Consider the following 21,659-nt stretch of genomic DNA (forward strand, 5'->3'; position numbering starts at 1 on the left):
TTAGCATTCATGTCTAAGCAATGTGTAAACCTGCTGAGCATAGCTGGGCATTACTATCCATTGCTCACTTTTCATTTTTAAATATTATAATAATTACTTCATTTAGTAAGTGTATATGATTTACTTTGCATGACATCCCTCTATACATTAGCAAGGGGTGTGACTATACTGTATGGGACACGTGTGTATACATGGGTGGTTTCACATGTTATATGCACTCACACTTACATTTTACACCAGTTACACTACCCTGGTTGACACAAATCAATTACTACATAATTTAAGATGAAAATAATAGTTTTAACACTGCTTTCCCATGTAAAAATAAAATTGCCTGTTTTGGTACTCAAACCATGAGCACCTCCATGTAAAGCCATGACTCTAACCTCTACATTATCTCAGTTTGGGGATTTTAGTTGCATATTTGTATTTATCTCCTATGGGATGTTTAAGCAATGCTGAGCAGAGAGCCATAATGCGCTTACCTTCTCAGCTACGCTTAAACATTCCTTAGTATGGAAAAAATTTATTATATTATTTCTGGCCTTTTACCGCTTCCTTGCTCTAGCAGGTTGACAGGTATGTGAGGCATACATCTGGGCATTCTGCAGAAACCTGTACAGTTGATGGCTATGGCTGTATGGCACTTTTACAATGCATGGGGTGTGTGACCGAACCTGTCACACACACCCTGCATTTCCTTACTGATCTACTAGCTATTTCAGTGTCCATGGACACTGACATAGTGATTGTATTAGCTGTTAGTGCCTGCGGACACTGACAGCACTTGCAAAGTGCCATACAGCACTTTCACAATGCTGGGGGTGTGTGACAGAACCTGTCACACACCCCCTGCATTTCCTTACTAATCTACTACATATTTCAGTGTCTGCGGACACTTCATGAATATGCAAGGCAAGCTGCTGTTAAAGCTAATGCTACACATACACAAACCACTCCATGCAGGAATAGCACTATTCCTGCAGGGAGTTTATTGAATTCAGGGGATGGTGTTTGCTAGAGGGTAGATTAGAATACCTTGATATATACACTATTGTGATGCTATCATTCTCACAGGGAAAATGGATAGAATGAGTTACAGAAGGAAACAGTATAATTTAATTTTTCAAGTCATCATATCCTACACTATGCAAATATGTTATCAATATTTTCACATTGGTATGCCATAACTAATCTCTGATGTTAATAATGCATCAACAGGATATTACTTGCATAATATGGCAATGGTTATTGCTCAGATCTGTTTTGAGCTAAAACAGAATGGCATTAAATATACTGATCCCAAGGATATTGCCAATATCCTGGCAGATCGATTCAGTGCCAACTTCACCCCCCCTTCACCCTATAAAGGGTCCAGCTCAATACCAAAAGATTGCCAAATTCCAGTAATCACGTCCACAAAGGTAAAAAATGCACTCTCCAAAACTAAGAATACAACATCTATGGGACCAGATGACATTCTGGGCTGTGTACTACATGAACTAAAAAATGAACTGGCACCTCACCTAAGTGTCATGTTTAACAATAGGCTCACCTCGGGCTTTGTGCCCGATGAGGGGCACACAGCTACAATTATCCCACTCCAAAAGGGGGATCCACTTTGGATCCCAGGAATCATTGTCCCATCAGTCTGACAAGCCTGATCTGCAAAGCCATGGAACACATTATCATGGAACTTATAAACAAAGACATTGGCAACCTTCAAACACTGGACCCCATCCAGTTTGGTTTTATAAAAGGCCGATCTTGTCTCCTCAACCTGATTGACTTCTTCAAATCAGTATCCAGAGCCGTGGATGAGGGCAAGGCGGTCCACACAGCCTATCTGGACCTCACCAAGGCCTTTGACACCATCCCCCACTCTGGAATCATAGATAAACTTACTAAGCTGGGCATGAATCCCTATGTCACTCAATGGGTTGCCAACTGGCTTACTGACAGAACCCACACTGTAAAAGTAACTGACTCAAAATTCAGCTCCAGACAAGTGACAAGCAGAGTACCTCAGGGTTCAGTCCTGGGACTGCTCTTGTTTGGCATTTACTTCTCTGAAATACAGGCCAGCACTAAGGGACTCTGGCTAACAATGTTCACAGATGACTGCAAACTGGGAGCCATTATTGAATCTCCAAATTATGTGGATATTCTACAAAAGGGCTTTATTGAAACAGATGCTTAGTGCCAGAGCCATGGGCTCAAGCTCAATGCCAAGAAATGTATAGTTATCCCCTTTGGGAAAAGCCATGTACCCATGAATTATCACATAAGTGACAGTACACTGAACACCAAAAGTGTGATAAGGGACTTAGGGACACAAGTGGACAGTGATCTCTCCTTCGATAACCACATCACCACAACAGTCAGGAAATCCTTCTATGTGGCACATCTCATCATTAAGGGCTTTTCATCTAGAAAAAAAGAGGTCATTGTCCCACCAAACTCATCCTTCATTGGACCCATTATAGAGTAGAACACCCCATTTGGTATGTACCTCACAAGACATCTGCAACAACTGGAAAGGCCACAGAAATATCTCACTAAAAGAATCACAATCCTAAAGCAGATGCCCTATGCTGACCATCTAAAAAAACTCCAACTATACTTTGTCACATATCACCTGCTCAGAGGCAATCTCTGCTTAACATACAAGGCCATGTTAAACCCAGAGCTGTTGGACATGCTACACTTAAAGAAATCCCAATCCCTCAGAGACACATGCTCCAGGGATCTAAACCTGGTCATCACACTGAACAAAACATGCTGGAGGGATAAGTTCCTGATCCAGAGACTCCCCAGACTCTGGAATAGACTGCCCATACATGTCAAGCTGAGCACCTCTTTGGCCCTCTTCAAAAAGAACCTTGACGATTGGATGGGAGATAAGAAATTCACCCCAGGGATCACGTCAATCGCCCTGTTAGACAGGGGAGCAGGGAAGTAATAGCCAGGGAATTGTTATGGCTAGGCCTGTATAGTCCCTAGGGGCCAATAGCCTAGTACCAACCTATGAACCTATGAACCTATAAAACTTTAAAAGCACATAGCAGGCTTTATTAGAAAACAAATATAAGATGCCATATTGCATAGTGTATTACAGTAAATCATAATAAAATGTACCTATACAGGAGATGGTGTAAAGAGTCTCATAATGCTGATTTTTTTAAAAATTGTACAAAGAACATTTTTAATATCACACAGCAGTGTTTCCTTGTCTATTTATATAAATGCAATGTGTCTCCTTTCCCCATTGCTGACAATTGTGGAGCAAGAAGTTTTATTGCAGTTGACAGCTGACCCCTCCCTCTGCTGCCATTTCTTAAACTCTGAGAACAACATGGCTTCAGAAAGTGGCATTTATGTTAATAGCCACATTATGCTTTAGTAATCACATCATTCATGCTTTAGACACTGGCAAATTTAATGAGATAGCTTTCATTCATTTTGTAAAAGACTTCCATGTGGTTCAACAACCTCACCTTCTAAAAGAAGCAATCTGTCCACTGTGCTTAATTCAATAACATAACCTGAGTGCAATGTCCTTCAGTGGTATGGCTGGCACCTTTTTACATCCCTCATAGCATGATAAAAATAGTAATTCCTTACTGCTCTATATTGAGCTAACTACTATGCATTATTTTTTAAAATGCCTTCAGCATTACCCTTCTTAGCATACCTCACTTCTTGTGCTGGTGATTTGGTAATATGGGCTTTTATGCATCAGCAGACAGCATCAATTTTTTTTCTTACTGGCCATCAAAAAGAAAACATTTCCTTTTGTTCCATGAAGCTTAACAATGACACCAAAAAGAAAGAGAAGTTGTGACCTCCGAAAATGCCAAATGCCTCTTTCATTTGTATAATCCTTGGATTACAACATCATATCTAACTGGCTCTTCACTCTCTGTCCAGCATTTAAATGTGTATTTTGGCTCACAAAACAGCTTACCTTCAGATCCTATTTGACACCAAGTACTAACCATAATGCACTGTTGGCAGTATGTCACAGATTTGCAGGGCTCCTAATCCATGAAGGTAAAAGCACCATTAGAAAAGGGGTAATTCTACCTGTCTCAGAGTATGGAATTTCATTGGTCACTTTCTGAGTCAGGCTTCAGATCACCGTAAGTAAGGTTTGTAGGTTTATATTATAATCTCTCCATTTAGATGTCATTTTTTATTGTTCTGGGGTTTCAAGAAATATAGAAAGCACAGTATGCAACATACATAGAACCAAGGTTTAATTTTAATTTCTTTGCCTTGGCTTTCAACACCATTTCCCATACTGGCATCATACAGGAGAAAAAATGCTTTAAGAATTGACTGATATGTGATAAGGCAGATAGCAAACTGGCTGAAACACAGAACTCACCCAGTGTGAGTTGCAGGTACTTCATTAGAAAGCATGAAGATAACCAGCAGTATTCCTCAGGTGTTGGCATTGGCACCTCTCCTTTTTGGCATTTACTTCATGGATCTCAGAGCAAATGGCAAAGACAGACTTCTAGCTAACAAATATTGTAGATGTCTGCAAACCTGGTATTTTTGTTAAGTAACCATGTGACTCTGAAAGTCATGAAAATGAAGTATCCATAGTAAATTTTTTGTGTATTAAAATGGGCTGAAACTAAAGGCTAAAAAGTGTAATATCTTCAATTTTGATAGGCAATCCATCCCCTCGTCATATTTTATAGACAGCACAGCTCTGCAAAATGAAAATGTAAACAGAAACCTTGGTACTTGGTTTGATAACTCCTTCCATTTTGATCATCATGGGGCAACAGTTTTCAGGAAATCATTTTATTTAATCTTGTTGACACAGCAGAAATATCATCAAGGTCTTAACAGATAATCATTTCATTATATTCAGCATTGATTGGGTCAGTTACTGAGTACAACACTCCCTTAGGATTGTATTTCACTATAAATACCAAACAATTAGAAACACACAATAGGTTCCTAACCAGAAAGATTACCAGCCTAAAGTCCCTAAGCCACCAGGATGAACTAGAAGCTCTATGTCTTTTTTCAGTCTCTTATTGTGTTTTGAAGGGAGAGATCTCTGTCTCATTTATCACACCATTAGAGATCTGATTGTTCTTCACCTCCTACTTCTCTACAAGTCAAATATCTCTACTGATATTAGAACCAGTTCATTAAATCTTTATCAACACATAAAACAAGGTGGAGGGATAGGTTTACATCCCAATGTCTCCCAACAATCTGGAATAAACCTCTTTTGCATCTTAAGTGGTGAATCATACTATCTTCCTTTAAATATACAATAGACAGCAGAACTGAAATCCACAATTTTTCAGGATTGACTGATGAGGCCATTCTGGGGAAAGGAATTGTGAGCCGAGAGAGGGTTCTGGGAAGGTGTGAGTAGTTAGAAGACTCAATGGCTTTGGAATATCTATGAACTTATGAATGTATAAATCAAATAACATGTAGGTCAGTACAATTCTTTGTAAAACTAGCACATTCATATATGAATAATTCTGGATGCATGCCTTTCCAGGTGCATTAATGTAATCATTTTTATAGATAGTTTGTTAACAAAAAATAACATATAAACCAAAAGTCAAACAGAAAGCAACCGGTTTCTAACACTGGCCCTTTATTACTCACTATTTAATATACAAACTGCATCAAATAAAGAATAACCTATCCTTTACTGAATAGACAATAAACAATCATTTGTTGGCGAATGGAAGTTTACCCCTTGAGCATCCCAGGTGAGTCAGATTAACTTGAATGCTTCTCAAGCCTTTATAAAAGTTACAGTTTTATCCCTATTCATCTCTTGTGGTGGATATCTTCCCCATGATGCTTTCATTGTTATATGACTTTCCCTTTTATTGAGCTCATTTGTTATGTGTATCACATCCTGCACTGTTGGAAGTGACCTTGGTTTCCATCTTTGTGTTATAGGGCAGGATTCACGATGGCTTGCACGGAGTCTAAGAGTCGTGAAAGACTCCATGCAGCCATCGCGATCCAGGAACAGCCCGAAATCCCATGTAACAGACCAGCTAAAATGACTCTTACACAGGCAGGGCGTGGATATGCTAATCACTTCACTTGCAGCCGAAAGGCATGCAGATGAGGTAGATTAGCGATCCATGAAGGTAAAACCTGCAAGAGTCGTGTTAGGTGCAGAAATGTACTCAGTTGACAACTGAGTACGTTACTGCAAATAACACAATGGAGCCATGACAGCTCCAAATAAAGCGTGCATATGTTGCAGTCAGCATGCCAATGGCCAAATATGTGGCCATTGGCACGGTAATCTGATGCAAACATGAAATAAAATACTTTTTTTTTTTTTTTTTAGCGATCGACGATGTTTAAATGCAGCACAGCTCCGCGCAAATGGGCTGTGCTATATAAAAGATAAAAATAAAGGTTTGAAACCCACAAATGTGGGTTTTATGTAATGCATGGATTTGGAATGCAGGGACTAGCAGACCAAAAACAACATGGCCACCGTCTAGTGGTTGCTAAGGGGGGAAGCTGACTGTAAGACATGTAACTAAGCATTAGTAGGCAATCCTATGTAAATGAGTGGTAGGATAGTGAATCACACTGTCACATAGCAAATGAGCACATTCCGTGTAGTGTAAGAGTTAGATAAGGGGGAGTAACAGAGTAGGAGATAGGTGACATCACAGGGGGGAATGTCAGGAAGAAATCAAGCTCATTGGAGCAAAGTGGTATGTGAAAGATGTCAATCACACAGCCTAAAAAGAGGAGTGTCAACAGATAAGCATGGGAAAGTCAAGAAATGGAAGGTGTATACTGTGGCCAACACCAATGTTTCTTGCTGTACATGCATGCGCGCGTGTGCGTGCTGGGAGCCATGAGTAAGACAGAGTGCGCGCGTGTAAGGCAGAGTAAGCATGTAGGAGCCTGTTTAAAGATCTGTAAACCTGTTTGTGCTGGTGTGCATGCGTATTAACCCGAATAAGCAGATTCTAGTCCGTGTAAGCATGTGTGTGCGCATGGTAGCCACTGTGAGCATGTTTTCGCTGGTATGCACACTGCTCCCCCCTGAGGAAAGAGAGAGGAAAAAGGAAGCAGAAGAAATAGTAGGAAACTAGCAGGGAATACTGGTAGAACTAGCAGGTGAAAACAATTAGAAGCAGGCAATTACACAGGCAGAATACTAGCCCAGCCCAGCACTTAAAACACTGCAAACAGCATTGCAGCATCTTTCCCTCAAGAGACACTGCAAGACAGGAGTAAGCTAGTAGAAGTGAAAACTGAAAAAGCTGCACTCAGACCAAACATGCTAGGGGATGCCATAGCTGTTATAAGGAGACATAGGAGACTTGCTGAGGGTGGTGACAATGCAAATGCTGCCAGACAACCCACAGTGAGGAGACGGAGAAGAGTGTACAGGCCCAGGGTCACCTACCAGGGGTTACATGAGCTGGAGATAGTGGAGTGCTATAGAGTGGACAGAGACCTCCTGCAGCAAATTGTTGAGCTGTGCAGGCCACCCCTCACACACAGAACCAACAGAGGGGAACCCATCCCAGTGGAAACCAAGGTATGTGTTGGCCTAAGAATACTAGCAACAGGTACCTTCCAGAGACCAACTGGTGATATGATGGGGATATCACAGGCATCAGCCTCCAGGGTACTGCACCAGTTCCTGGATGCCATGTCAGCACATGTCGGTGAGCATGTATATTTCCCCAATGACCGTGAGGTATTGGCCAGCAATATGCGTCTCTTCCAGCAAATAGCGGAATACCCTGAGGTAGTGGGTGCAATAGACTGCACGCACATACGCATCAAAGCACCAGCCAGTGAGTGAGGTAGGGCCTACATTAACCGCAAGGGCTTCCCCTCCATCAACTGCCGGGTCATGTGTGATGCCCAGGGCATAATAATGAATGTGTGTGCTGGCTGCCCTGGGAGCTACCATGATTCCCATATCTGGCATTTGATGCAGCTGTACCAGAAATTTGCCAGTGGGGACATCCCACATGGTCACCTAGTGGGGGATGCAGGATATGCACTGGAGCCGTGGCTGATGACACCCATCAGAAACGCATACACACCTGAACAGGAACACCATAATGAGGCACACGCACAAACATGTAATGTAATAGAGCATGTGTTTGGGCTGCTCAAGTCACGGTTCTGGTGCCTGGACACATCTGGTGGAGCCTTGCAGTACTCACCAACTACATGTACCCAAATTGTCATGGTATGTACTATGCTACATAATATAATTCTGTGAAAACAGCTGCAGCAGGACCAGCATAGGGCCGGGACAAACAGCCCCCCACCATTGCCAAGGCCATCATAGGCAGAGTATGACTCAGAGGAGGAAACACTTGAGCCTGCCCCCGTAGGCAGAAGGAGGCATGCCCGGTATGCCCTGGCCTTGGCAAAGAGGCAACGCATAGCACATACAGTGGCTCAGTAGGAACCCTGGGAATGATACCCCTCTCTGACTCACTCATGTAGTAACAGGGATGCCTAACATGACACAACCTGCTCTCAAACATGTACAGGGAGTGTAGTAGGTGCATCCGACAGAGGCAGCCCTGCAGCACCACCTGAGGCATGATTGCCATGTGTTAAGCAATGTAACACCATCTAGTATATGCAAACATGAAGACCCTGCCTAACATCTCACCCTCACCAAGCATGATGCCACACTATGAAGACAGCAAGATCAAGTACAATAATTGGCTGAGGTATTGTTGTTAGCAAGGGTGAACACATGGCTGACAGCCTGGGCTGACATGCTGAGCAAGACATGATGCCCCACCCGCTAGGGATGGCACGCACCCAGCACACCTGGCTGTGTGGATACTGGCAAAGGCTGTTGTCACCCCCACTGTGCCTTGAATAGGTAAGGCTGGAAACACAAACCCACCACCATAGGTAGCACAAGGGATAACAACCTGGACATAATGCTACCCAGTGCCAGAAGTCTAACCTGCAAGGTGCATGCAGACCAAACCCACCACAGCATGGAGAATGGTAATATGTGTTCTGTAACAGAAACCTGGGTCAAGGCCCAGAAGAGCACCCTAATACTACCAAGTTATGCCTCATACCATGCTCTACAGCTCCAAAACATGGAACACATGACAATAGGAGTGTGGCTATCAGTAATTATCAAGGATAAGCACACCTCCAGGTTGGTACCACAGCAAGAAGCAGCATGTGCTATCCATGGGCAAGTAACGCTGGCTCAAACTGTGTCCCTGTTTGAAGCCTGCTACAGACCACACTCACAAACCAAGGTACCCCAGCCAGCCTTCCTGAAGACACTGCAGAGTATGAATGTCTCAACAAATACCAAACAAGGCACACACAAAGTATGAAATAGGTGGCAATCCATTATGTATGGAAGAAGTAATCAGGGACCTAGGGACACAAGTGGATGGTAACCTGTCATGTGACACTCACATTGCCAAGGTGGCCAGGAAGACCTGCTATATTGCCCACCTTAATATGAAAGGATGCACATGTAGAGCAAGAGAGGTCACTGTGCCCCCATACTCTTCCTTTATCAGGCCCATACGTGACAACAATGCCCCAGTTCGGATGTACCTTACCTTACACCTGCAGCAGTTAGAAATACCCCAAATGTACCTCACCAACAGGATAAAGGGTCCAAACATTGGACATCTGCAGCCTGGCTGAAGAAACCACAAGCCAATTCAGAAGCATACTGCCCAGTCAGAGGTGATGTATCCCTGATATACAAGGCCATGTCCAATCCAGAATGAATGGACATGCTCCACTGCAGAAACCCCAAATCCAGCAGAGACACCACAGTGAGATATCTGAACCTCCACACATAGATAAATAGGATGTGCTGGAGGGACAGATCCATAACCCAGAGGCTCCTTACACTCTGGAACAGAATCCCAGTCCATGATAGGCTGAGCTCCACACTCAAACTCAACAAGAGAAATCTGGTGAAGTGCATGGGAGATAGTAGGTGTACACTGTGGGCCATCCCTGTGTCACATCTATTAAAGTAAACCCTACATGGGCATAATATGCACATTGCAAGGGGTGTCGAAAGTGTTGAAACTCACACACAGTCTGTCCGTGCTCAAACAAGGCCAGGGCAGATAGCCTAGTATGAACCTATGAACCTATGATGATACAAATTGTGCAGGACACAAAGGATTATCACACAGCTGTCCTACCTGATGGTAGGAACCATGGTGATAATCCACAGATATGCTCTGCAGCACTCTAATATCACAAACAATACACCAAACCCACACACATTGCCAACATCCTACCTAACAGATTCCTTGCAAACTCCCCACCAGCACCTAACTGCCAAATATCTATCCCAGCAGAGTGCTGGCCCCCTGACATTGCAGATGCTGAGGTAACAGCCAGCATCCACAAAGCACAGCACACAGCATCAATGGTACCAGATGGTGTCCTGGGTTGTGTCCAGCAAGTACTGTAAGAAGAATGGAACAGCAAATAGCAGTACTGCGCACTATTCGTCCTACCACAGGATATGTATCCAAAGAGCAGTGTACAGCAACAGTGGTCCCTCACCACAAAGGTGGTGCCTGAATGGATACTGCAAACTATCACCCCTCAACCCTGACTATCTAGGTTGGCAAAGTAATGGAGAGGATGATCATGGATCCCAGGAATAATGAGATTGGGTACCTACAGACATTGGACCCTACCCAGTGTGGCTGTCATAGGGCATATCCTGCCCCTTACACATGTCTGACTCATGTGAAACACGCACCAAAGCCATTGATATGGGGAATGTGGATCACACAGCCTATCTGGACCTTGCTAAACCCTTCCATACAATACCCTAGTTGGCAGTACAGATAAGCTCACCAGCCTAACTATAAACCCCTATGCAAGTAGATGGGTTGCAAACCAGCTCAAGGACAGAACTGACCTGGTCAGACATGCTGCAGCCATGTCAGACTGCAAACCAGGTACAACTGGCATCCCACATGGGACCTCTCTTGTATGCTATATATGTCACATAGGTACAGGCCAACATGGAAGGACTCTGTCTGAACAGGTTCACAGAGGACTACAAACTGCCCACCATATCGGACCCTCCAGCTGACACAAGCAACCTACAAAAGGCACACATAGAAACAGACAAGTGGTGCCACAGCCATGTCAACAAGCTAAATGCAGAATAGTGTATAGTCAACCCCTGTGGAAACACAGTACATGGCCAGAAATTACCACATAGGTGTTAACCCAGTAAGTACATCAGGAGCAATAAGAGACCTGGGGACACAAGGTGATAGATATCCTGCATGTGACAACCATGTGTCTGTAGTGGTTACAGAAACATACCATATACCCACCTAATCATGAAGGTAAGCACAGCTCGGTTAGGGTAGGTCAATGTGCCTCTCCAGTCATCCATCAGCAGCCTCACAATTGTGTACAATGGCCCTTCAGGGATGTACCTTAGCAGACACCTGCATCAACTGGAAAGACCCCATAAATACCCCACCCGGAGGATCGCAGAGCTGTAAGAGATGCCATGTGTCACCTGATTAAATAAACTGCAGCTCCACACAGTGCCATACCGCCTAGCTGGAGGTGAACTGTGCCTGATGTATAGAGCCATGACCAAGCTGGTATCAATGGACATTTGGCACCATGTAAACTCTGAATGCTGGTGACCTATGCAGCTTACAGGCCTGAACCCCAGCACAGACATAAACAGGACATGCTGTACCGATTGGTCCATAACCCAGAAGCTCACTCCACTCACGACTAAACTCGCACTACAGGTTATCCAGGGAGTCCCTCATTGACTGTCATCCAGAGGAATCATGATGACTGGATGGGAGATGGTAGGTGTACCCTGGATATCACCTGTATGCCACGGGTAGACAGAGGCACAGCACACTAACCATGACATATGGCATGGCAAACACCAGTAAATGTGTGTTGAAGGACAAACACTCTCTGACTAGCATTACAAATGGACTAGGGCACATGGCCATTGTTTGTCACTGTCCACACAAGTTGTTGAATACATTAACAATGTCGGATAATCATGTGCTATGCTGTCCATATCTGAACAAATTGCAACATGGTCATATCTGCACAACTGGCCCTCAACCAGTCTGGTGTGATCACTATAAATATTACAAGCAGTGATAGGACTGAAACCGATTATACTGTCCACCACAGTGAAAGTACTGCACCAGTACACTATACGACAATACAACTGTTTGGTCAGTAGGAAAGGATGTTGACAACTGTATGCAAACTATCCCATGGCGACTCTGCAGGCATAGCATAATGCCTGTTAGGTTCAGACACAAAGCAGTTAGGCAGTAAGAACACAACCTGATGTCCAACACTCAACTGTACATGTGAAATATAGATGGCGTCCACACACAAACACAAATGTGGTGGTCCACAGATCCCAACATAAGGAAAGGTCACACTGGGCATGCTTGCACACTTAGATAAATCAGACGTGTCAGTCAAGAAGCCATACAAACTGCGAACTGGGCATGCTCACACACTTAGGCCATGTCTCAGTTCAGCAGTTGCACACACATATCTGGCATTTGTATGTGTTAACACAGGAACCTCCCACAATACAGACATCTGCCCAGTGCACACAGTGAAGTTACAACAGAGACATAAGTAAAGTACTGGATCCCACTCATATGCAAACATCTTCCACAGTACACAAGTTGTTTATAGAGGTAGTGAAGGCTATGGCAATAAAGACCCACAAACAGTATATGAGCAACAGATACTTGCATCTGACAGGTAAACATATGGCCGTAGAGTGCAATACTAGACTGTTGTCCCTAGGGAATACAGAAGGCTATCCACAGTGTATTTGGCATCTGCCTCCACAGTACAGTAGGCCACTGTGCCTGTGCAAAGTTAATGCATAGATATGCTCTCCCCTGTACTGATGGATAGTAACAGATGTACATACCTCTTCATACATAATGATGTCAGCACACTATACATATGTCAGGAGCAGAAATTATTCCCAGTAATGTGAATAGCGCGCTCTGCTACTGCATCTCTCGCAAGTGTCATAGCATAGTTAGGTAGGGGTTTGAATCCTGCAAGTGCTCCGTGTGTGTGAATGTGTGGGGGAGTAGTGTGTGTGCAATTCTATATGTAAACAAAATGTCCCTTTTGGCAACTATTACTACACAACACATGCTGCATATTCCACTGTCTAAACACTGATGATGTCAGTACCCTATAAGTACAGCAGGAGAAAGCAGTCCTCCAAGTAATGTAAATAGCGCGCTCTGCTACTGCGTCTTTCATAGGTGTCATAACATAGTTAGGTAGGGGTTTGAATCCTGCAAGTGCTCAGTGTATGTGTGTGGGGGAGTAGTGTGTGCAATTCCATGTGTAAGAGGAATGTCCCTTTTGGCAACTATTATTACACAACACATGCTACATATTCCACTGTCTAAACACTGATGATGTCAGCACCCTATAAGTACAGCAGGAGAAAGCAATCCTCCCAGTAATGCAAATAGTGCGCTCTGCTACTACGTCTCTCACAAGTGTCCTAACATAGTTAGATAGGAGTTTGAATCCTGCAAGTGCTCAGTGTGTGTGTGACTGTGTGGGAGGAGTAGTGTGTGTGCAATTCTATGTGTAAGAAGAATGTCCCTTTTGGCAACTATTACAACACAACACATGCTGCATATTCCACTGTCTAAACACTGATAATGTCAGCACCCTATAAGTACAGCAGGAGAAAGCAATCCTCCCAGTAATGCAAATAGCACATTCTTCTACTGCATTTCTCACAAGTGATCTAACATAATTAGGTAGGGGTTTGTATCCTACAAGCGCCATGTGTATTTTTGTCACACAGTTTGTCCATGTGTGTGGGGTGTTGTTCCCAATATTGCACGACATACATTATCAGTAATGTCAATCCACACATGATGTATGTGTGTGCCACCTACACATATGTACCTGTGAACTGTAATAGTTCCCATGTCCGAAGCCTGCCTCATGTGAATACATGGAATATGCATCAGACAACTGTATGACTGTGGTGTTCTGTGCAGGGACTGCATGTGATATGTGACTATACAGTGTGGGTTGTAGATGGTGTCATCCCACCAGCGAGGGATACATGACTGGTCTGGAGCATATAGTCCACATGTTGGTGATGAACAGGTGCAGCATGTTGTCACCTCTTGTGGGAGTGGTAACAAGTTGTTCCATAGCAATGCAGGGAATGAATGCTAAGAACCCTTCAGATAGGGTCTTGGAGCTAGAGTAATGCTCACACTCTATGTTTGGGTAGTCACAGTCCACCCATATAATGGTGTTTGTAGAGACCATCATATTCCCAGTGTTGTCAGGAAGGCTAAGTGGGTTTCCTGGGTATGGGAGGGTGGTGTGTGCCAGGCTATGAACCTGAAGGCAGTCTAACCCACTGTTAGTTGCACATGGATAGGCTCTGATGCTTTGTGCTGTGCCACCAACCTGGGGGGGTGTGTATCCGAGGTGCCTTTGGATACATCCCCCCTGTTCTGGTTTGGTGCATGTGTAGGGGATGACAAGCATGGTATGAGGAATGACCTGGCAGTGATGGTGTGCACCTGGGAGCCTTGTACCAGGAGTCTGTTACTGCACGGATATTGCTGTACCCCATGCTAAGGACAGTTTCCACTGCATGCATCTTGAGGTTTACACTACTGCTGTTGAGTAGCATTTCTATTAGTGTCCTATCCCGTGTGATACCTGTGTAAGTGGCTATGTAATGTCAGCCTTGCATACAAAGGCACTATGTGTGTAGCAACAGCCTCTGCCAATATACAACGGCCCATGGGTGACAGGTGCAAGCTGTCCCAAGCAAAGCAATGTGGCTTGTCCAGCATGTAATCCCACACTGACAGGCATTGGATCCCCTTTGAATGTCACCAAAACATACGTTAATTGCAGAAACTGATCATCCTGTCTACATATTGTGGCAGCATTCTTGGTGAGGGTAAGATACTACTCAAGGTCAGAGTCATACCAGCCTGTGCTACAAGCTCAGAGAGCCCCTCTATGTCCCCTAACATGTAGTCCAGGGAGGTGCATCAGAGGTCATACACACTGGCACAGACAAAGACTGAGTCATACTTCTACATGCCTTGGAGTGACCGGTATGCTTGTGTTATGTGGTGGATCATAGTGCCCGACGGGCAGCTCAGCGTGACCTTCATGTTGTTCAGCCTAGTGAGCAGGACCTCAGTGTACCTGATGATAGAGGTACCTCATACAACTGTAGCAGGTGTGTTGTCAAGCCATATGGCCTGTGACTGTTTGGCACACAGGCTTTGTGAGCTATGTGTTGCACATGCTCTGCTCTGGCTTAACATTTGCTTGTGTGTCTGCTTTGCAGGTGTCAGCTGCTCAGGCAGGATGCTATTCTGAGAGTCCAATAATGTACCTGTGTGTTTCTGTGTTTGGATTGTGGTCGTGGCAGGTCTATGGGAGACTGGTACTGTATTCACTGTAGTATCCCAATCCACTTGACAGGGAATGCCAGTGCTGAGTTAAGAGAGCTTAGCCCCCAGTTTGGCTATGTGGTTGCATCTCTCACATGTGTTGTAAGTGCATGGGAAGGGGAGAGGGTTGTCTGTGTTCATGAGGCAGCTGTAACATTGCCGCATGACTCACAGATTCACCAACTGGACCTGAGAGTAGATTGACAGGTGACCTTTGCACATGCTACCATAGCGTTGTGAATCCCATACCAAGTAACGACACATAGGGCCAATGGGGAACAAGGTACTCAAGGTGACTATGTGAGAGTGTAGTGCCCCTGATTTGTTAGTGCTGGCATATATGAATGCTGTCTTGAGCAAATGCGAGGTAAGTCATATGCAATGTGTTACAAGCAAGCTACATGCAAACAGGACAAACAGTGATGTTCTGTCAAGTGAGACATGGACATCAGTACAGTAAGCAATACAGATGTCACTAGGGATCCACAGAGGCACTGTAAATCTGCACTGCAGGTGGAATCAGTGTTCCAGGAATATAACAAGCAAACATGCATACAAACAAAGCTACAGTCAGCAGGGCTGTATGTAGACTATGCTACAACAAACAAGGTGTACGACTTCCAGTAGGTAACAGTGCATATATGCAGGCACTATAAGCCTGTACCCAGACATTCACAGGTCAGACGGGCTGGGTCCAGCCACACCCCCCACAAGTGTATAGACCACGTACCTTTGTAATGTCGAATAACTGGCCTGATACCCAAGTGCTCATACCTGTACTAATACACATGTCAAATAACAGACACTGAGCCCTCACTAAGCAGTTCCAGACTTAGTATGATGTATGCTACCTGTCCTGGCACCACAGTATCCTTGACATGTATGGACACTCTCCCTCCTGTCATAGTTAGTTCTGTGTTTTGGTGCTGTCATGCATGGTATGAGGTGGGACCTTGTAGTGCTAGTGTGCTCTTGTGAGCCTTGAACCTGTTGTGTAGTACTGCACAGATATCAACATCCTCAAACATCCTCATTGCAGAGACGAGTGTGGACAGCATGCAACTCGCAGTTGACATGACCATCACTGAGTATCAATATGTACATTGTTGTATCCCCTGTGCTACCTATGTAGGTGGCTATCCCTTGACAGCCTCACCAACAGTATGCAAAGATGTGCAGACAGTACACTGTGGTAATTACTATGGGTGTACAAAACAATACAATGACATTCATACTGTAACTGCATCAGGCATGCTGGTATATACCCACAATGATATCATTACACTGTACTGTTGTCAACATCATACTATTACAACACTTCTATGTAGTCACCCTGTGCATCAGCACCATGTTAACCTGTCCCTGCACCAATTTTACAGATTGCAGGAGGTGGCACAGTTTCATCATATGCACAGGGTGTGTACCTGGTATGCCTGAGTCTGCCACTGATACAACCAATTGACATGTCTGTGTGTGTGTGTGTGTTGGTGAGGGACAGCAGTACAAGATGGGGCAATGTTGATGCAGTGTGTGCGTGTATGCAGTAGCCCTAGGTGGTATCACTTTGCATGTGTGTATGCATGCACACAGTCCCACCTCATGGCTGCCATATACAGGTGTTTGTGGACAGCCACAGACTGTACCTGCCAGGTCATACAGATCACTGTCTGTGGCCACGGACACGGTACCTGTGCCTGGCAGGGGTGCTATGGACCATATCAGGTACTAAGCCAGACTGGGTACTGTTATCAGAAGCAGGTGGTTGGTGACTGGAGACAGGTCCCTGTTGGGACTGTCCAACGCCACGTGCATGTGGTCTCCTGGGGTGGCCTGATGACAGCACAGACCCAGCATTGCTGGGGCTGCTGCTGGCACTATGTGAGCGGCCGCAGGCCTGTTGTCATCCGTGACAGCTGCCAGCTGCTGCTGTTGCTGGCATACGGCCACGTCAACGCCTCAACCGTCCACCATTGCCCTGGCTCATGGACATGTAGTTGTGGAACAGATCTTATGTGTCCCCCCAACGTCTGTCAATGACCTCGGTGAAGTTATGGATGACAGCCACAACATCACGCATACTGTCACTCATAGCTGTGTGACATGCTCTCAGCTCCCTCAGACCCTGTCTGGTGTACCATTCCATACGTGACTGTGCCTGCATTACAGCCCGAAACATAGCTGAGGTTGAAAGACCTCTGTGGGCATGTCTGACAGGGGTGGTATGCCCATGGATGCTCCCACGAGAACCCCTGGATGTCTGCCTGTGTGGTACCATGTCAGGACCCTGGCCATGGCTGCTGTGTGGAGATGCATGTGCCACCGATACCACATTACCCTGGTCAATGCCCACTGTATCCTGTCCATCACCTAGGGACATTGGTGACAAAGGATGTATTGGCAGGATGACTGTGCGCATTGATGGTGTCGACAGCTGTGTAGTGTCAATTGGCTGACCAATGACGGACCCTGGCACACCTACCTGTGCCATTACACAGGTATCATCATTATCACTATCCACAGCAGCTGATTCAGGTTCCCTGCTGCACAACACCAGAGCAGCACCAGAACCTGTGGGAGTAAGACAGGAAACACAGTTTACAATGTGTACACAATGTCACCACTGATACACACATGCGCACATGCACACATGGGCACATGCACACATGGGCACATGCACACATGGGCACATGCACACATGCACACATGCACACATGGGCACATGCACACATGCACACATGCGCACATGGGCACATGCACACATGCACACATGGGCACATGCACACATGCGCACATGCACACATGCACACATGCGCACATGGGCACATGGGCACATGCACACATGCACACATGCACACACTACAGTATATGAGATATCAACACACAGACACAAACACACCTGCAATCAAACACATAGCACTACTGCTTCAGCCTATTATTACTGTTAGTATCAAGAGTATTGAAGGTAATGGTATTATACACTCACCAGCATGGATAGGCTGCCTTGCTGTTACACCAGAGGGACCTGCAGAAAAGAGACATTTATTGTCAGTGGGGACAACTGTGCCATTGATACTGTGGGCATGATACAGTTCAGTAGTGCGACAGTTAGCTTCCACAGGTGTACTGCTGATATTGAGAATATCACTCTTGCACAATAATTACCAAGATTGCAGCTACAAAATGAGGACACACCTCAAACATGCATAACCTAACAGTGTACAGAACGGTCAACTATACACATGGCATGTTACCTGCATGCTCCGTGTCCTGCTGCTGTGTGGTTCCAGCCTCCATCATTACACATGTATGCTGCTGCTGTTGCTGTTGGGCTGAATCCACAACACTTAGGAGTAGTCCCATCAGTCTGGTGAGGGGGGATGTCTAGACACCCCACCACCTGTGGCAAGCTGCTGCCTGTGGATATCCGACGCACGCTGATGGACATTTCTAATTAAATCACTGCAGTGATGGCGTACCTGCTCATATGTCCGGTTATGTGTGCCTATGTCATTTACCCGACGGACCAGGTCTTGCCACAGTGCAGCCCTCTCCTGCTGGCTCTGGCTGGTGCGGGAAAAGAGTACTGTGAAATCCCGCACCAGGCTCTGGTGTATCTCTTCCTCCTCTGCAGCGGAGTAGACAGGGTTCTGCTGGTGAACCATAGCCCTGAAAAGGAGAAGGAAAATATGTCAGCAATATCTGTCAGCAAACTATGGCACACATAATACACATAATACTCAACTGCAGTGATATAACTTAACCACCATATATAGCATCTGTCTGTCTATTGGGGGATACACATGTAAATGACCAGATATCAGTGCTTATCCGACAACTGTGCAACAGTACCTGGCACACTCCATACGACAGACTAGTATACTGCAGCAGTCAACACACTGGTTCAGGTACAATGCACAACCTCACACTGGGGGTTTGTATCAAGGTACTGTATGGGGAACATTCTCAGCCTATGCACTGCACACAATGCACGTTACATATTTCACTGGTAATGCACACTACTCTTACTTGCCATAACCCTACCTACACCACAGTGACATACAGGGTAACACAGCACAACATATGGCAATGTAGTATGTGTTGATCACAATACCTCACACATCTGTCTCTGGCCTCACACCAAGGACACACACTAGCATGACAGACAGACAGTCATGGTGAGCAATCACACCAGTACACAACATGCACCCAGTCACTGGCACACTCATTCCACATCACATATTTCATTTGCAATGTGTTCATGGGTGTGCATTGTGTCTTAGGTAGGTAGTGTGCTTTTGGCCCTGGGCCTACAGCAGCATACTGTTATGCTACCCTGCCCCTTGTGACACATGTGTTATGATCATACCTGCTCCTTACAAACAGTTACACAGGGTGACTCATATGGCATATTACCTATCTGCATAACATTCAGCAGGGGTATGTCTGACATCTACTCATGGGGAGCCTTGTTTCTTAATTCTGTGTGGTTTACTACAGGGTATGTCGTATCTGTGGGTAGGGTCCTGTACCACCACCATGTGCTCTATACTGCAGTGACAAGGCCGACAGACATAGGTAATTTGTGTTGTGGATGTTGGAGGTGTTACCATGGTTGTTAGACAACTGTCATGGGTGTGACTGAACTATGTATATCCAGCAGTGGTAACCTCTATGTAGGTAGTCTGTGTGCGCTCTGTGGTCTTGTCAGTCACTCTGCATGGGTATTGTGTTTGAGTGCATTGACACAGTTACTTGCATATGTCTGTGTCCTTCTCCATATCTGTAGCTATCATGGGAGGTACATACCGTGTAGGACATTGTGGGGTGTGGAGGGGTACAGTAACCTACATGTCCATAGCTGACACACCATGTCCGCTGACACATTCCATGTACAGGTATTACAGGATTAGTGTGTCACTGTGTATATCAATGGGGAGCCTATTGTACACTTGTTGCCCTTGTTCCCCCCTGACACATGCAGTGGTGGGTAGGCATGCACATATGTGGTGGTTACTGGTGTCAGTGTTTTTGAATGGGGTATGGTACTCCAGTATCCACACTGGCGTTCACTCCATGCCTTTGACACCAGGCACCTGATGCAAGACATCTGCATGCATGTGCCTCACACAGTATATATATATATATATATATATATATATATATATATATATATATATATATATATATATATATATATATATATATATATATATATATATATATTTATATTTATATATATATATACATATATATATATATATATATATATATATATATATATATGTTTGTATATATGTATATAATATGTATATATAGATGTAGATATATACATATAGATGTGGGGAGAGAGGGGGAGAGAGTGAGAGAGACAGTGGGAGAGTGAGAGGTGAGAGGGGTGGGACAGAGAGAGAGAGATAGTCATATACAGACATATCTGTTGTCAGTCAGATCTATCTGTATATGTATATGTATCTACATATATCTATATATGTATGTGTGTATTAAATATATTTTTACATACATATTCTACCAATCTCTATGTCTGTGCAGTAAGTGAAACCTGGTTCAAGGCTCCTGAGAGCACACCAGCAGTACCAGGCTATACCTCGTATCATGCTTTTTGGCCATAGGACTTGGGACAAAACAAAATGGGAGGGGGAGTGTCCGTATTCATGAAGGGCACCCACACCTCCAGGTTATTGGCAACACATGAAGCATCAGAGACCATCCAGGTGCAAATAACCGTAGGCAAACCTGCTATACAACTGGTAGCATGTTACAGACCACACTCCCAATCTCAGGAACCACAGTCAGCCTTCCTTAAGACATTGGAGGATATGAATGTCGCACCACACACCATCATATTGTGAGACTTCAACTACCCTAACATTCACTGGGTGCATTATTCTAGCCCAAACACCCTAGCCCAACGGTTCCCGGAATTCACTAAGTCAAATGCAATGGAACAGCTAGTCACCTCTCCCACAAGGGGAGATAATATACTAGACCTAATCATCACAAACATGGGGACAATGTGCTACACACTGGAAGTATACCACTCACTAGTCACATCTGACTACAGACTAATTACCCTGGATATACAAATCCCACCTCCCCCACAACACAAAAGACTACAGT

Source organism: Protopterus annectens, chromosome 3.part0 (genome assembly GCF_019279795.1).
Source record: "Protopterus annectens isolate FY-2018-M chromosome 3.part0, PAN1.0, whole genome shotgun sequence".
NCBI lineage: Eukaryota > Metazoa > Chordata > Ceratodontiformes > Protopteridae > Protopterus > Protopterus annectens.